Source organism: Castor canadensis, chromosome 14 (assembly GCF_047511655.1).
Source record: "Castor canadensis chromosome 14, mCasCan1.hap1v2, whole genome shotgun sequence".
NCBI classification, from domain to species: domain Eukaryota; kingdom Metazoa; phylum Chordata; class Mammalia; order Rodentia; family Castoridae; genus Castor; species Castor canadensis.
The window spans coordinates 66,417,012-66,433,438 of record NC_133399.1 but is presented as its reverse complement, the minus strand read 5'-3'; the positions used below and the strand labels follow the sequence as shown (position 1 = coordinate 66,433,438).

Here is a 16,427-nt window from a genome sequence, read left to right as displayed (position 1 = left end):
CCTCCGTGAGTTGCCTGTGAGCTCTTGGCTAGAAAGTGGCAGAGCTGTGATTCAAATTTAAACCTTCTTATCAGTGTCATTTGAACCCCAGTCTGTTGCTCTTTACTTTTTGCCATATAAAAACAAAACAAAACAAAATTAAAAAACCCCAAAACCCACCAGTACTACCACCACCAACCAACCAACCAAACTGCTTCAATTGGGTTCTCCATTGGTAACTCATTCTGCTCCCAGGCCTTGAGAGGCTGCTGACCTCCAACCAAACTGTGATCAGAGGCCAGGGCCTGACCCCGCTCCCCTGGATGTGAGTCTCGGTCAAGGAGCTCCCGGCCCCACTCACACGTTCTCATTTGCGCAGAAAGGATTGTATTACAGGGTCATCTTTGTTCCAGTGCACTCTTCCGGGTTCATTTGGATACAGAGAAAACTGTGTTTGGGATTTGCAAAGCTCAACTGAATATTTCCTTGTTTCATCACTGGCATCTTTTTTAACCCATGGTGTACCAGTTTTTAAACTTGAGCTGAGGGATGAAACTGTGTGTTTGAGAAAGCTGAGGGTATAAATGGAGCAGAGTGTTCCAGATAGGGGAAGGTACTGATAACTGCTGTATTCAGCTCTTTTGTTTATTGAGGATGAAACAAAGGTAGGGGTGTGTGTGTGTGTGTGTGTGTGTGTGTGTGTGTGTGTGTGTGAGAGAGAGAGAGAGAGAGAGAGACAGAGAAAGATTGACTCACTAACTGACTTAAAGGTAAGGACCCTGCCTTGCAGGGCCTTGAGTGCTTTTTGGGTTTCTTAGTACCTCACTAGAGTGGTCCTGGCTGAGCTTAACCTAAGAATGGGCAGGTGGGGTCCCTATGTGACCCTAGGTGTGTTAAATTACATGGGAGGAGGACCCAAAAGAGGATTTTTGAGTAGGAAATTTGAGGGGCTAAGATGCTTGGGGGACAGAGGTGGCCGTAGAGGGGTGACCGATCCAACCCTTTCAGAAAGGGACAATGTCCTCATTTCTGTTTCCAAGGGTCCACAACTGCAGATTCATCCAACCATGTGTCCTGTAGTATGCAGTTAGGTCTACAATGGTTGTAGCTGTACCAACATGTACACACTTGCGTTTCTTATCATTATTCCCTAAACAACACAGTATAATAACGACTTACCTAGCAATTACTTTTTATTAGGCATTACAAGTAATCTAGAGATGATTTAAAGTATACAGGAGGATGTGCATAGGTTATATGCAAATATAACACCATTATCCATAAGGGATTGGAGCATCTGCAACTTGGGTATATGTGGGAGCTCCTGGAACCAATTCTCCACACTACCACCCACCCCAGTGCCTAGACCAATGGAAGACTGCATTTCTGTAGAGCACCAGCCTGGCTGTAGCACAGCCAGGGCCAGAGGAATAAGTCTTTTTTTGTGGTGCTGGGGATCAGAGTTACACACAGAAGGCCAGCACTGAGCCACCACTGAGCTATATCCCCAGCCTGGAATATGGCTCTTATGTACAACATTAGGATGGCAGATTTGACATAGGAAGACAACCCTGAACAGAGCAGCCTCTGTCCAGTGGGGACCAGGAAGAAACCCAGCAGAACCTCATGGGAGAATAAACCCAGAACTGTTCACGGACACTAAAGACCCACCAGAGTGCTCTGAGAAATCCTTGGTGGGACTGGTTTACAGAGGCAAGAGGGATGAGGGTACAGTAGTTTCTGACTCATCACACTCACCAGCTGATTAGCTTTTAAACAAGGCAAACAGCCCCACTGCATATCATCAACTTACTGCAGAGGAGGTTGGTGGTTATGGCCTGCAGGGGATGTGGGTGCTTCCTGTTCAGCAAGGATGTCACATAGCACAGGGTATCTGGAACCATTGCCTGCAGAGCTGGAGCTGCTATTTCTGACCATTCAAAGAAAAAAGAGCATAGAATAATTTGCTATTTATTAAAATGTTTGTCTATACCAACAGAGCCTGGACCACAATTCCACCCCACAACTCCATTCCTCATAGTCATTTCCTCCCCTTCTCCTTCTGCACTATTTCTGATGGCAGAGGACTTCTGCAGAAAGCAGTTGCAGAAAAAAGTTGTTCTAAAATTGTGCTGAGAAACACCAATGACTAATGGTTCATTGTGTCTAAAAAGACACCAAGTTTTAGCTTTATCACTAAGGTGGTAGATGTGGCCAAGGATTAGTAGTTTTAGCCATATTCGCATTTGGCTTTTTCTTTTTTTTAAAGAATTGACATCTCCTTGCATTGTTAATTTCTTTTGTGCTAACATAAGAGATTAAAGATCTGAACTGAACTTCACAGAAATTCTGAAGAATGCCTTGAATGTCTGTGTGTGTGTGTGTGTGTGTGTGTGTGTGTGTGTGTGTGTATTGTGTCAGATGTTCAAGTACCATGGTATCATTTATAGTAGTCACTGAACTTGGAGGTTATCTAGCTGCCTCTCCCTGGTTCTTCCTTAGCAGGTGAGCATCTGTCATCACACAACCTTTGCTGGTGGCTTGAAGAACTGGCAGTTTGGCCACAAAGAATTGGCAGGACCTCCTGGGTGTTGGCAGGATGTGTTCCTGGGATGGATGGCTGCTTGATGCGTGTCCACTTCTGGTTCTACAGCAAATGGCTGGCTGCGTCCTTCCTTATGTAAGTGCTTCCCTTTCTCCCCCAAGGTAATGGCAAGTGTTTCTTCTGGCCCACAACTAGCCTCACTTTTCTCTACATCTTCTAAATGCAAAGCCCAGGAGACAGTGCTGATTGTCTTTAATGTCACCTTCTGTTACCCAGGTGCACAGTCTGGACTTCGTTCAATGCCCCATGGTCCTGGCATACTGAGAACGTTAGTGTGGTCTGGTGGGCCAAGCTGGCTTCCTGTGTTGTTGGCAGGCTACTTCGGTTGCCCCAGAGGCGGCCAATAACACCTGGCTGTGGCTTGAGTTGCCTTTTTGTTCCTTACCACTTGGCTCTGGAAACAATTGTCCTCTACAAATTTATGTGCAGTGCACTCTCATCATTCTGCAGCTCTCATCAGAAAAGTAATAGTGACCTGTCCTTTGCTGACACCTTTCTGGCTTTAGGACTGCCCTGGGTGGGAGTCAATAAATATGAGTCGAGTGGATGGGATAAAAGGAACATGTCTGGACCCCTTTACTCCTTTAAAAGTCCTCGGACTGGAGATGTAGCTTGGTGGTAGGGTCTTGCCTACCATGTGACAATCCCTGGGTTTGATCCCCATCCCACACTAAAAAAAGAAACAAACAAATAAATAATTTCTATGTGGTGGACAGTCTGGCTTTAATTGAAGTTGTACTCCAAGTATAGATACAGACTAGAATCCTCTCTGTATTTGCCCCAGCATAGAGGATGATTTGGGGAAGTTTGTATAGGACAGAGCCATACGGCTGAGCATTGCCAGGTGGTGGGGGGAGGGTTGGAGATATTGGCATTCAACAGTTGCTGTGTCCCAGGCACTGAACAAAGCACTATTTGCACCATTCATTTACACAACAGCTTGCTAAGGAGGAAAGCTTGCTCTAATTGAATAATGAGGAAGTTGGGGCTCAGAGAGAGGAAGTCATCTGCCTGAGGTCACACAGTTAATAAATGGTAGAGTCAAAGTCAGAAGTTGCATCAAACCTCGAGTGTTTCCATCATCCCATAGCAGGCACCTAGTGGGCTCACGAGGATATGAGGACGAGCCAGACCCTCTGGGGTTCCTGATTCAGCTCTTCAGGGAAGAATGAACCACAGGATCACAGATGCCTTACCTTTGTGCACTCCTCAAACCCTTACAGAATGATTTCGAACCCACTGTTTCAGTTGCTTCTGTCTGTAATCACTGAGTGATTAGCGAACATAACCAATGAGAAACTCAGTTATGAGGAGATGGAGTGGAACGTGGTCAAGAACTCAGGGCAAATGATCTTTAATCTGGAGGTGTTTCCCTCTTTTACAAAGAAAATAGCTTTTTTTGTAGTACTGGGGTTCGAACTCAAGATCTCACTTTTTTTTTTTATTGTTTTATTACTCATATGTGCATACAAGGCTTGGGTCATTTCTCCCCCCTGCCCCCACCCCCTCCCTTACCACCCACTCCACCCCCTCCCTCTCCCCCCCCCAATACGCAGCAGAAACTATTTTGCCCTTATCTCTAATTTTGTTGAAGAGAGAGTATAAGCAATAATAGGAAGGAACAAGGGTTTTGCTGGTTGAGATAAGGATAGCTATACAGGGCATTGACTCACATTAATTTCCTGTGCATATGTGTTACCTTCTAGGTTAATTCTTTTTTATCTAACCTTTTCTCTAGTTCCTGGTCCCCTTTTCCTGTTGGCCTCAGTTGCTTTTAAGGTATCTGCTTTAGTTTCTCTGCATTAAGGGCAACAAATGCTAGCTAGTTTTTTAGGTGTCTTACCTATCCTCACCCCTCCCTTGTGTGCTCTCGCTTTTATCATGTGCTCAAAGTCCAATCCCCTTGTTGTGTTTGCCCTTGATCTAATGTCCACATATGAGGGAGAACATACGATTTTTGGTCTTTTGGGCCAGGCTAACCTCACTCAGAATGATGTTCTCCAAGTCCATCCATTTACCAGCGAATGATAACATTTCGTTCTTCTTCATGGCTGCATAAAATTCCATTGTGTATAGATACCACAATTTCTTAATCCATTCATCAGTAGTGGGGCATCTTGGCTGTTTCCATAATTTGGCTATTGTGAATAGTAGGGCCTCACATTTTTTATGCAGATACTCTACCACTTGAGCCACTCCATCAGTCCTTTTTTGCCTTAGTCATTTTTTTCAGCTAGGGTCTCATGTTTTTGCCCTGGGGCTTACCTCACACTGTGATCCTCTTATCTATGCCTCCGGCTTAGCTGAGGTGACAGGTGCACACACTGTGCCTGGCTTGTTGGTTGAGATGCGAGTCTCACAAACTTTTTGCCTGGCTTGGTCTCGAACAGTGATCCTTCTGATCTCTGCCTCCTGACTAGCTGGGATTATAGACACCAGCTATCATGCCCTGGCGAAAATAGCACTTTCATTAACCATTGTGCAAAAGTTCAATACAGTATAGTATTAAAACAAAATTGTAGGCCAAGACACTCTTAAAATTGGAACTCTCTATGACTTACCTTTCTGTACCCACATCTAGTACAGTGTGGGGCTTTTGGAAGATAATTGCTTTGCATAGAAAGGATCCACACCTATAGGTGATGATGATTCATCTGCCTATGAAGCAGCGAGTCTCATAACCCTGGCTTCAGAGTCCTCACTCCCTCCACAGTATCTCTGACCGTTTCCCTAATTTTTAATGCAATGGTTAGGAATTAGGATAATGATTTAAAAGTGTTTCAGAGGAAGAACTCTCTTTTTCAAAGAAAATCTTACTCAGAACCTCTACTTGGTGGGTGGTTTTCAGCAAGAGGTAGCTGGGTATATCGTGAGCATGTGACATGCCAGACTCCAGTCTTCCTCTCCTGCACCTGTCTGTGCTCTCCCAGGCTTCCAGAGTGCACATCCAGCAGGTCACTAAGAGAAATCATTGTGTTCCCTCACCTTGTCAAACACTAAGGTGTTATGTGAGAAAGGACGAGGAAGAGAATAGGGGAGAGAAGAATGAGGTGTCGGAATCACATGCATCATGGATAGAAAAAGAGTTGGGGAACACTGGTTAGAACTCAGGGCTCAGTGGCAAATAGGATCTTGGGCAAGGTTCTTAAGTGCAGGTTGTAGAATCCGCTGTAGCTAGATGAAGCCCTGCAATATTGACTAAGGGGTATGCATAGCTCAAAATCACCGAGAGACTGGTGAGCATGACTCCTAAAATCACATGGCAACCCTGGGATGCCAAGGGAGCTGCTTCCTCCCCATGATTCTGGCTGCTTCCAGAGTTACATTGTCGTTGGTGGGTTAGGAGTTTCCAGGTCAGGAAGTCCATCAGAAAACCATTTCTATAACTAACTGGGTCTAGAACCACACCTTTCTACCCTGGTCAACATCAGAAAAATGGATGCCTTGCACTCTGCTTCTCGTCTCGTATAACTCAATTCACAATAGAAAATTAAAACAAGTGTAATTGAATGATAGATCCTAAATCATTGGATCTTAATGTCTTCCCCAAAGTTTGTGTGTTGAAGGTTCGGTCCCAATGAAGCAGTGTTCAGAGGCGGGGTCTCTAGGAGGTGGCTGGATCATGAGGGCTCTGAATTCATCAATGGATTAATCCATTTTATGTATTCATAGCCTTTGTTATACAAGGAGTTCTCTCTCTGCTTCCTGGCTGCCATGAGATAAGCAGCTTTGCTCCACCATGTGTTGCCCACCATGAAGTTTTGTCTCACCATAGGCCTAAAAAAATGGAGCCAAGTGACTATGGACTGAAACCTCTCAAACTGTAAGCCAAAATAAATGTTACCTCTTTTATGTTGATTTTCTCAGGTATTTTGTCACAGCAATGGAAAGCTGACTAACACAATCACATACAGAATCTTTACTATTAGTTAGTCTGAGAAATGTAGCATCCTCAGGACCAGAGAGGGATGGGATGAAGACTGGGCAAGCATTTTCCCAGCAATACCACAACCCACTTTAGCACTCAACATTCACATATACATTTTCCTATACTTAAGTTTCCAAACAACAACAGCAGATGCTCCTACCTGTATGGGTCAGAGTTCTTAGAAAAACAGAGTCCATTGTAAATGTTTATTACTGCCTCATGGGATTGTGGAAACAGACATATCCCAAGATTTGTAGTTAGCAAGCTGAAGACCTATGAGAAATGATAGGATAGTTCCAGTCCAAATGCCAGCCATGTTGTATGAAGACCCAGAAAGAGTTGATACTTGCGCTCCAGTCTGAAAGCAGGGAAAAGCCCATATCCCAGCTCCATAATCAGGCAGGAGGAGTTCTCTCTTACTCATGAGAAGGTCAGCCTTTTTGTTCCAGCCAGGCTTTCAACTGACTAGGTGAGACCTGTTGACAGTAGAGGGGAGTCCGTTTAAATAGTCTACCAATTCAAATGTTAATCTCATCCAGAAACACCCCACGGACATACCTAGAGTCGTGTTTGACAAAATGGCTGGGTACCCTATGCCCAGTAAAGTTGACATAAAATTGTCCAGCATACTGCCTAGCCAAAGGTATGAGAGTAGAGGTTACAAAGTTGTTGATATTTGACTTTTTTTATACGAAAATGTCAAATTTCCATGTGTCCAATCAAGTGTGTATGCATATTTATCTTCTCCAAAAGTCTTATTGGTTAGAGCACTCATTTCTGAGAAACAGTTATTCCTCCTCAAGTTCATTCACAATCCAATTTCATTGTCTTCCAACCTATGGAATAAACTAGAAAGATGACCATCATGACCCCAGCAGAAAAAGAAAGAGAGAGGGATAGAAGAAATTGTATCTATATCATGTGTACATCCAGTTGCTGATATGGACAGAAGAGAGGGAGAATTAAAAAAATGTGGAGAGCTCCTGCAGCCCCTTCTACCACCAATGCTTTGCCCTCAGCCACTACTTCAGTTGGGTCTAATTTCTTTGCCCAGGGGGTGCCTTAAACATTCATTCTCGAGGAGCCTATCCCTTGATGGTCTTGCCTGTACAGAGTTGCTACAGACTTTATTGTCACCACAGATATGTCCATCTTAAGGTGCCCCATAGGGTCCCCTGCATTCTGGACCTATTTCTCCTGCTCTCATTGTGCAACAGCAACCCTTTTTTCATCTTGATCACCAAGACCAATGACCCTGGGCACAAGATAACTCCCTAATTTGTCTCTAGTTTCAATGGCAATGAAGAGTCCAAAGTAGCTGAATAGCAGGCTCAACTTCTAATTCAATGGGGCCAGTATTATGTCCCCTGGGGAATCATGACTTCTGAAGCTGAAGAGCTTAAAAAATCTCAGGAACAGGAAGTAAATATTTTGCAAGTAGGTCATCAGATGTGAGAGTGAGCAAGAGTTTACTGCATGATTCCTGTGGCTTAGTATTCTGGCTCTGGAAGAAACACCATCATTTATTTGCTACTAATTGGAGCACATGCCACATCCGATAACTTGGTCAGTGTTATCTCCCAGCTAGTGCTAAAACTGAACTTAGGGATCATTTCCCCGCTCTGTGAAGCCATCTGTTTTTGGATGAAAGGCGCATGGTAAGATTCATGCTTCCTTTGAGCATGCATTTTCTTTCTCATAAAATAGTTTCCTTTGAGAAAAGCAATACTGTATGGGGTACAGTGATGGTAAATAAGGCATTAAGGAATCCCATAGAGGATTTTGAGGGAGAATGGCAGACAGTGAAAACAAATTTGTACCATGACCTTGCTTAGCATATACCACAGAGAGCACAAATTTGGCTCAATGTCTCCTATGGCTTGGCTATGGTGTGAAGGGTAAATGTTTTCTCCAAAAGTGTGTGTGCTAGAAGCTTGGTTTACAGTGTGGTGATGTTGAGATGGAAAACCCTTTAAGAGGTGGGGCCAGGCGAGGCCTGGGAGGACACATCTATAATCCTAGCACTCAGGAAACTGAGGCAGAAGGATCACAAATTCAATGACAGCCTGGGATACACAGCAAGACATTCTCTCAAATAAACAAACAACAACAGAACAATAAGAGTTGGAACCCAGTGAAAGGTCACTGGGTGCATTACCCTCTGAATGGAGCAATATAGTTTTTGTGGGACCTCTGGTTAGTTTCCACAAGAGGGTCCCTTTTGGCTGGTTCTCTTCCTACTTCTTCACCATGCTGTTATGTAGCCAGGAGACTCTCAGCGGGATGACAGTGCAGTGCTATTTGGACCCTCCATCTGCCAGAATCATGAGCCAAATATACCTCTTTATATTATAAAGTATCTAGCCTCAGTATTTTGTTACAGCTATAGAAAACAGACTGATACAATGACCCAATAAACCAATCCTCTAAATAGATTTCAATTTTATAGTCTTGTTTCTCCCCTCCTAAATATGGAGAGTAGCAAGTTATAGCCACAGAAATTCAAGACAATCATGCAGATAGGTACACAAGTGAGTGTATCTATCTCAGTTGGATTTAAACAGTGACCCCAAAACTATGTTCTTGTGCTTTGTCAGCTTTTTTCCACTCATTTTTGATTTTCCAAATCACTAGAACTTTCCCCAAATTCACTGCTCAGCCTTCTACTCCTCACTCTTAGAAGATAAAGCTCTTTTTTCCTTCTTCAGGAGCGATACTTAAGTCCTCAAGCTACATTCCTATGTATCAAGTTATCCTTGACTGCTTTTCTCCTCGAGTCAGGGAATTAAGTGTAAGGTTAAAAACACTACCTGAATTACTAACTTTCTATCACTTGAGCCATACCTCCAGCCCCCTAAGACATATGTTGACAATTTTGAGGTTTTTTTGCAGTTTGTGGGATTGAACCAAGGGTCTCATACTTGCTAGGCAAGTGCTCTAGTGACTTCCTAACTCTTCTCTCCCCTCTTTCAGATTCTTGCTCCATCAGCTATCCCATTTTGAATTCTCAACCTTGCCATGTCTATAAAACTTCTTGCTCCTAGGTCATTCATATGCTCAGGTTTATCCATCTTAAAGTGAAAGCCACAGTAAGAACCATAAAAAATGTGGAAAATGCCTTCATCTTACATTGTCCTCTAGCCACTCCCTGACTGCTCTCTCCAGTTGAAGCTTTTCAAGTGTAACCCTAAACAGACTTCTGTCTTTACACCAGTAGTAATTGCTTTGTCGTCTCATGTGACTATGAAAAGGACAGTGCTTTGCTTATTTTTGTTTCATTAGCACTCAACACATTGCATAAAACATTGTAGAAATGCATAAAATATTTGTAAGTAAATGAATGCTTTGAATGGATATAAAAAAAGAAGGATCTGTAAGCAATACTTTACCCTTCTTTTATCCCTCAGCCTATGTAATAAAGCTTTTCATTCTCTGAAATTGCTCAGGTCATGAATTTTGGACCCACACTGTGGAAGTCAAAGTCAATGGCCCCCTTCATTCTTACCATATTTATCACCTCTATGGTAGCCAAGGGCATTGATGACTCCCTTTTTTCTCCTTCCATTACTTCCATGACCCCACATCCATCTACTTTTCCTCGTAATTCTCTAGATCCTTCTAGTTTTTCTTTGGACTACCCACCTTTAAAATGTAGTCCTCAAGGACCACTACTTCTAGACTCTTCTTGCACTCACTGATCAATGAGCATCTACTCCAGGGCTGTCATGTGCTCTGTTCAGTATTATTTAACCCTATGTGTAGATAACTCTCAAACCTATGCCCTTGGCACTGACTTTATTCATGAATTTCAGATCCATGTTTCCAATTACTGTGAGACATTACTAGACTAATACCTCACAGGCACCCCCCAATCAGGAAGTTTCTAACTGAAATCATCTCCCTTAAATCTGCTCTCTAGCCTACTAATGAGCAATGATGTCAGTTGAGGCAAAGCTGCAGTTTATAATGATGCTGCAGAGTGTGTTTGGGAGAGAAAACAAGGTGAGGGAGGTTTGGTTTAAAGAGAAGCTACAGTGTAGAGGACACCAGCTCAGGTATAGCCTGCAAGACAAAGAGGCCAGAGTGTCATAGGCAAGAGGCACCCGTAGAGGAAGAGGGGTCTGGGCTACAGCTGAGGATAAGAATCTGAGGAAAAGAGAAGAGTTGTGGCTTCATATCCAAAGGAGTGGTCATTGGCTGGATGAACTAAAGAACCACTGCCCAGGAGGTCATTTGGCAGAATGAAGTGTAGAATGTTAGGGGTTGGTGCTGTGCAGTGTTAAAAAGGGAAGACTTGGTAATCCCATGAATGCGTAAATTTAACCATCCGAGGGGTCCTATTCAGGAACCACAGTGTAAACACCAAAGACTCAGGATGCTAGGCCTTCTTTGCTGAAACCTTCTGAAAGGGACTAGGCTGATAGAAAGGGCTATTACTACTCAATCAGCAGCTGTTTTCTGCCTGGAAGCCTTGAATCACCACTTTGTGTGCTCTTTGAGGGCAGGGATCACAACACTTGCATTTTTTGCAATTGCCTCAGTACTTAGTAGTGTGATGGACACATTGAGGGTAATGAAAAAATAAGATCTGAATAGAGCAGACCAAATAATTGTGTCTGTTGTATCCCTAACCCATGCTATCAATTCTTTGTTCTTTTTGCCAAGCGAATTACATTTGCTATGAGAATTGGGGAAAGATGGGTTTTTCGGATTTGGTAAAGAAGAATAGAAAAAGAGATGATATTCTATTAAATATTCCTTCCCTTCCTCCTTCCTTCTCGCTTTCCTTTCCTCCCTCCCTCCGTCCTTTCTTCATCCCTCCTACCATCCTTCTTTCCTTCCCTCCCTCCCTCTCTCCCTCCCTCCTTCCCTCCTTCCTTCATTTCCTTCCTCTTCTCTCTCTTTCTTTCATAAAATTAATAAAAAGGCATTGATCTAAAATGGACTGTTACTAGAAAATACATAAAAATGGGAAAACACATTCCTGTGTTTTATTTGCAGTGTCAAATCCCAGCAGCTCCGTGTAGTGTCAGATTATCTCTTATGATCTGGAAAGTGGAATTGACTGTAGTCATGGATAGCTTCTACCATCTGAATCGTTTGAATGGTGCCTCAGCCTTCATGGAACACCTATGGCATTTGTCTCTACATGAACAGCATGAAGTTTCATTTTTCTGTGTCCCTATAACCAGGTTGGCTTCATTTTATCACTGACATGTCAGCCCATTCCTGTCCTGCCTAAAGTAACTAGCATAATTCTGTCAAAGGTGAGATCGGTTTCTGATTTTTATCTCTAAATTGTGTAAGGAGTGTTGGCATTAGTGAGCCTTAAGTCCCTCCCCTGAATGTGTGTTAAATGCTCTGAAAGGTGAGAAGTACTTTAATTTGATAAATTATAGGGCAATGGACTTAAACAATAGAGCTGGTTATAAGGAGGTAGTGATGATGGTATAAAATGAATTGAATTAATTGTATAGTCAAGAGTTCTCTTCTCTCTTATCTTCTTTGTAGTGCATTTCCTTCCTCCAAGATTTTCCTTGGTTGACCCATCTATACTCTTTTCCACTTCCTGACCTTGGTCTGGGCTGCTTCTGGGAGGCCATGGCCTTGGTATTGATACCCTGACTACACTTCTAGTGGGGCTCAGAGTGTGTTGCCCCAGCAATCTGGACATTTGGAATTGTGATTGTCCAAGTTTCCTGAGATGGAGCAGCTTTAAGTGGAACCCCATCCCAGGAGACCCAAATGACACAACCAAAATCTTCAAGACTAAAACCTTTCTGGTGCAACTTTCTGCCCTGCTCAAAGGGCAAGAAAAAAAAATTGGCAGAGGAGAGAAAGATCTTTCAGAAACCTAAAGTCACACAATGTAATTTGACCTTATTTTCTTGGGCTTTGTCCTATGAAATCTCTTCAGGGCAGATCACGAAACTTTTTTTAGCTCTATTTTCCAGATACTAGGCAAAGAGCTAGAGCGATGAAGATGAGTAATACCAGAATCTCAGCCTTTCAGTGAAGAATAGTGAATTAGTGGCTAATGAAATCACGATACTGTCAATGTATAATCAGTGGCTTCATGAATCTGCTTTGAAATGGCCAGAAGACACAAAGCTCCAAAGAACATGTGGGGACTCTGGAGCAGTGCTGGGGAATAATGGTGTCTGCATGAACACCAACACATGCAGGACTAGAACTTGTAGAAGAAGCAGAAAGTAGTGATGTCAGAAAACTCAAATGCTGTGGGGACAGAGGAACAGTGGTTATGTTGGCTTGGAGTGACTAGGCTGCTATCACAGAGGCAATGACCTTTAAGAGATGAGTAGGATTTTCTAAAGCAAATAATGAGAAGAGACTGTCATTGAAACAAAGGGTAACAAGAAGTAGCACACACATGCACACACACACGCACACACACGTATGCGCACAGATACACACATGCACAGATATCATTTAAAACACCAGAAAGTGGCCCCTAGCTAGGGATAGACCTTAGAGGGAGCTACACACTGGACCCAGAGACATAATACCTGTCATTGAAAGGAGAAGGACAATTCCAATGGATGCCTTGGTACATCAGAGACAGAACATGGTCTGCCTACAATGGAGCTTCCATTGAGACTGGGAGCACAGAAAAGGTGGAGCTAAGGCCTAATGCACAGAAGTTCTCTAGACAGGGCATCAAAAGTTAAGTAAGACTTTAAAAGTCAAAGAATAAAGGACACCCAGTCTTCCTTCCAAGCTTGTCAGGGATCCTTTGTCCCCTCAGAGTCATCTCTGTCCCGTGTACTCAAGATGGCAGAGATGAGAACATCTCCTTACCACAAATAAGGAGCACTATGTCAAGGGCAAAGGAAAGTCACATCAGGAAGTGTGTCTCCCGAGCCCTACCTCCAAGCCTTCAGAGGCCTGCCCAGGTATCTTACCTACCTCAGCTGCTGCTGGCTTCTGGTGTTGCTCATGTTCACTAAGAATCTCGTTTGAGATTCTAGAAGTTGGCTAGAAGTCATGAAGTTTCAAACACTAAGTGGGAACTCTGGAGTAAACCTAGTGACTAATGCTGTCTGTATGAATACCAACATGGATTCCCAACAGAAGAACTTTGCATGGGAAGCGTAAAGTAACAGCAAAAGAAAACCCAGGCAGGCAGTCTCTGGGCATATTTGGACAGGGATCAGAGCAGTATTAGTGACACCATGTGTTGGTGCACATCATGAATTATACAAAGGACAACCTTCTCTACGGGAGCTTATGATGAGGTCCAAGAGAAAAAAAATGTAAGAACATGAAAAAGGAAGTAGCAAAGCAAGAGATTCCACAAGACGACATCTCATTAAATATCAAGGGAGTGTAAGATCACCTCTGAAAAGGAGGAAGAGGGAAGTCTGGATTATGTGGGTTCTCTGGCCCATTTTTAGATCCATCATTCTGTGACAATAATACTATGAGGTCAGAATTTTATCATCCAAATAGGGTTTTCCCCCCTCCTCCTCTGATTGCATTGACACCAGAAAATAATTCCAAAGGGAAGCAGTTCTGTGGAAATAGAGTTCACTCCTACAATAATAGCTATACTTTGTTACCTGCAATTTATGCACAGGACGCATGTTCAGAATATTGACTCATATGTGTATGGAGCCTAGTGAAGCTCTTGTAAAGAGGTTTGAGGTTATGTTCTTAAGGTTGTTCTTACATCTAATAGTTTGCAAGTTTCAAATGTCTTCAAACATGCAACTTTTGCCATTTTCTCACCTCTATCTTTTTTTTGTTGTTTTTTGTTTTGATGGTGCTGGGGATCAAACACAGGACTCTGTACAAGCTAGGCAAATACTCTACCACTGAGTTACAGCCCCCAGACCTTCTTTTTGATTTCTATGTCTGTTTTTGTAGTAGTTCTTTCTCTTTTTACTAGTATCTTCAACTTCTTAATATTTTTACGTAAGCTACAATGAAGTTAAAAACAATAAGACCTCTACTGACAGAGGTCAAATGATATTTGGTCTTGAAGTGACACTTAGGTTTTGGTATGGATCTTAAATGTCCCCCAGAGTCTCATTAAAGACATGGTTGCCTGACTATGGTACTATGGGAAGGTGGAGGAACCTTTGGGAGGTGGAGCCTAGTGGGAGAAAGTCAAGTCATTGAGGGTGTGTCCTTGGATGGGATAATGGGACCTTGACCCCTTCCTCTCTTTTTTTTTTGCTTCCTGGCCACTATAAGATGATCAACTTTGTTTCACCGTTCACTCTCCGCCATGATGCTGTGCCTTTTGTGCTCCCCACAACTCCATTGCCTCTTAAGACTTTTCCCTGCTCTCCTCCCCAAACATTGCCAGCTTGGAATCTCATATCATATTATACCACATTGCTAGATGCACTAGCCTTCATTATTGCTGCCCTGCATTAAGGGGATCTGTCTCTCTTATTTCCTCTAGATTTTTAGCTCCTGGTTTGCTGCTACACTCTAGTTTTCTTCTTATCATAATGTTTGGAGATTTGGAGATTCTGATAAGTGATCTTTCTAACTCTCTGGGCACTCTCCTTTCCCCCAGTGCTTTTGTCCCTTGCTGTACTCAGTTGCTCCCTCCCATGTCATGTTCCAGGCCAGACCATCAGTCACTGATAACTGCAACTCATTTCAATCTCACAGTCTAGTGGAACCTCTCATCTATTTTATCCTGTCACGTGCTCACTGTTCCACACACCCTTGGTGTCCTGTTTCCCTCCTTACCCAGGTTATACCCCAAGACTAATCACTATGATTCATTCCTCTGCAACAGCCCTCAGCTCCCCTGGACTCTCTTTGAAATAGTCTTGGCTTAGCAAAATTGTAACCGGGGTTAGACCCCCACACTTGCACCTGTGCAGCTGAATATGACTGGGTAAAGTACTCAGCCCCACTCAGTGGGTCCAGTTGGAAGACACAAACTGCACTACTCAGTTAGACAAAGATTTAATGCTGCCACTGAAATAAGACACAGAATGCTCCCAGTCACTCCCATAATCCTAAACAATTAATTCACCATTTCTCTTCTCTTATCAAATGCTCCCATTTCATCTTACTCTTAGCTGATTCTTGCTTTTTTCAGAGAAAACCTGAACAGGCAGAAGAAGATGTGTGCAAACTGGGTCCCTCTGCCCCTTCCTACAGCTACACCAGCATCCCCTGCCTTCTCCAGCCACAGACAGACTCTGTGCTCCCATTTAACATCAATTTCTTAGTTTGTTGACTTGATCTCATCCCCTCTTTGATTTCTCAAGATGATAGTTCTAGAACTTTTCATCTCTCCCATTCATATCACCATTTTCCCTCTTTAAAAAATAAACAGGAAAAAACCTTCTTTTAACCCTACTTCCCAAATACTGCTTTGTTTTCAGCTCCCCTTGCAAGAGAATTCCTTGGAAGAACTGCTTATACTTGCTGTATTCATATTCTCCCTCTCCCTGCCGCTCCTTCTCTCTCTCTTTCTCACTCACCTCCCACAGGCTTTCTTGCCCATTACTCATCACCAGGGCCTGTTGGGGCCATGCCATCACCAGAGCTCCTCCTCATCTTAGTTGACTTGGCAACGCATTAGATATAGTTGGTTACTCCCTTCTCCCATTGGCTCTGGGGACTCATGCTCTTGCCTTTCCATGGATGCTCCTTTTCAGCCTCTTGACTCTTTCAGGCTCCTTCTTTTCTTCTTAACATGGCTCACCTCCTGTTGCTTTTTAATTTTCTATCCACACTCCCCTCCTGTGTGTCAAAGTTTTAAATATCAGCTATAAATCAAAGGTTCCCAAATTTGTAACTTGATCCCACACCTTGGTCCAGGACTCCAAACTCAAAACATGGACAACCTTGTTGAAATAGTCACTTGGAACTGTATAGAGTATGTTCCAAACTGGAGTTCTTCACCCTGCTCTCCAAGCCAGC

At 43.1% G+C, this 16,427-nt stretch overlaps 1 long non-coding RNA gene across 1 annotated transcript in view; it reads left to right on the top strand.

Annotated features, from left to right (window-relative positions):
- The first annotated feature begins 2,273 nt into the window (after positions 1-2,273).
- Positions 2,274-16,427, top strand: part of LOC141416437 (uncharacterized) — an 88,205-nt gene continuing 74,051 nt past the window's right edge. Inside the window, exon 1 of the long non-coding RNA XR_012441160.1 lies at positions 2,274-2,659. This is a non-coding gene — a long non-coding RNA (uncharacterized lncRNA). The remainder of the gene's footprint in view (positions 2,660-16,427) is intronic.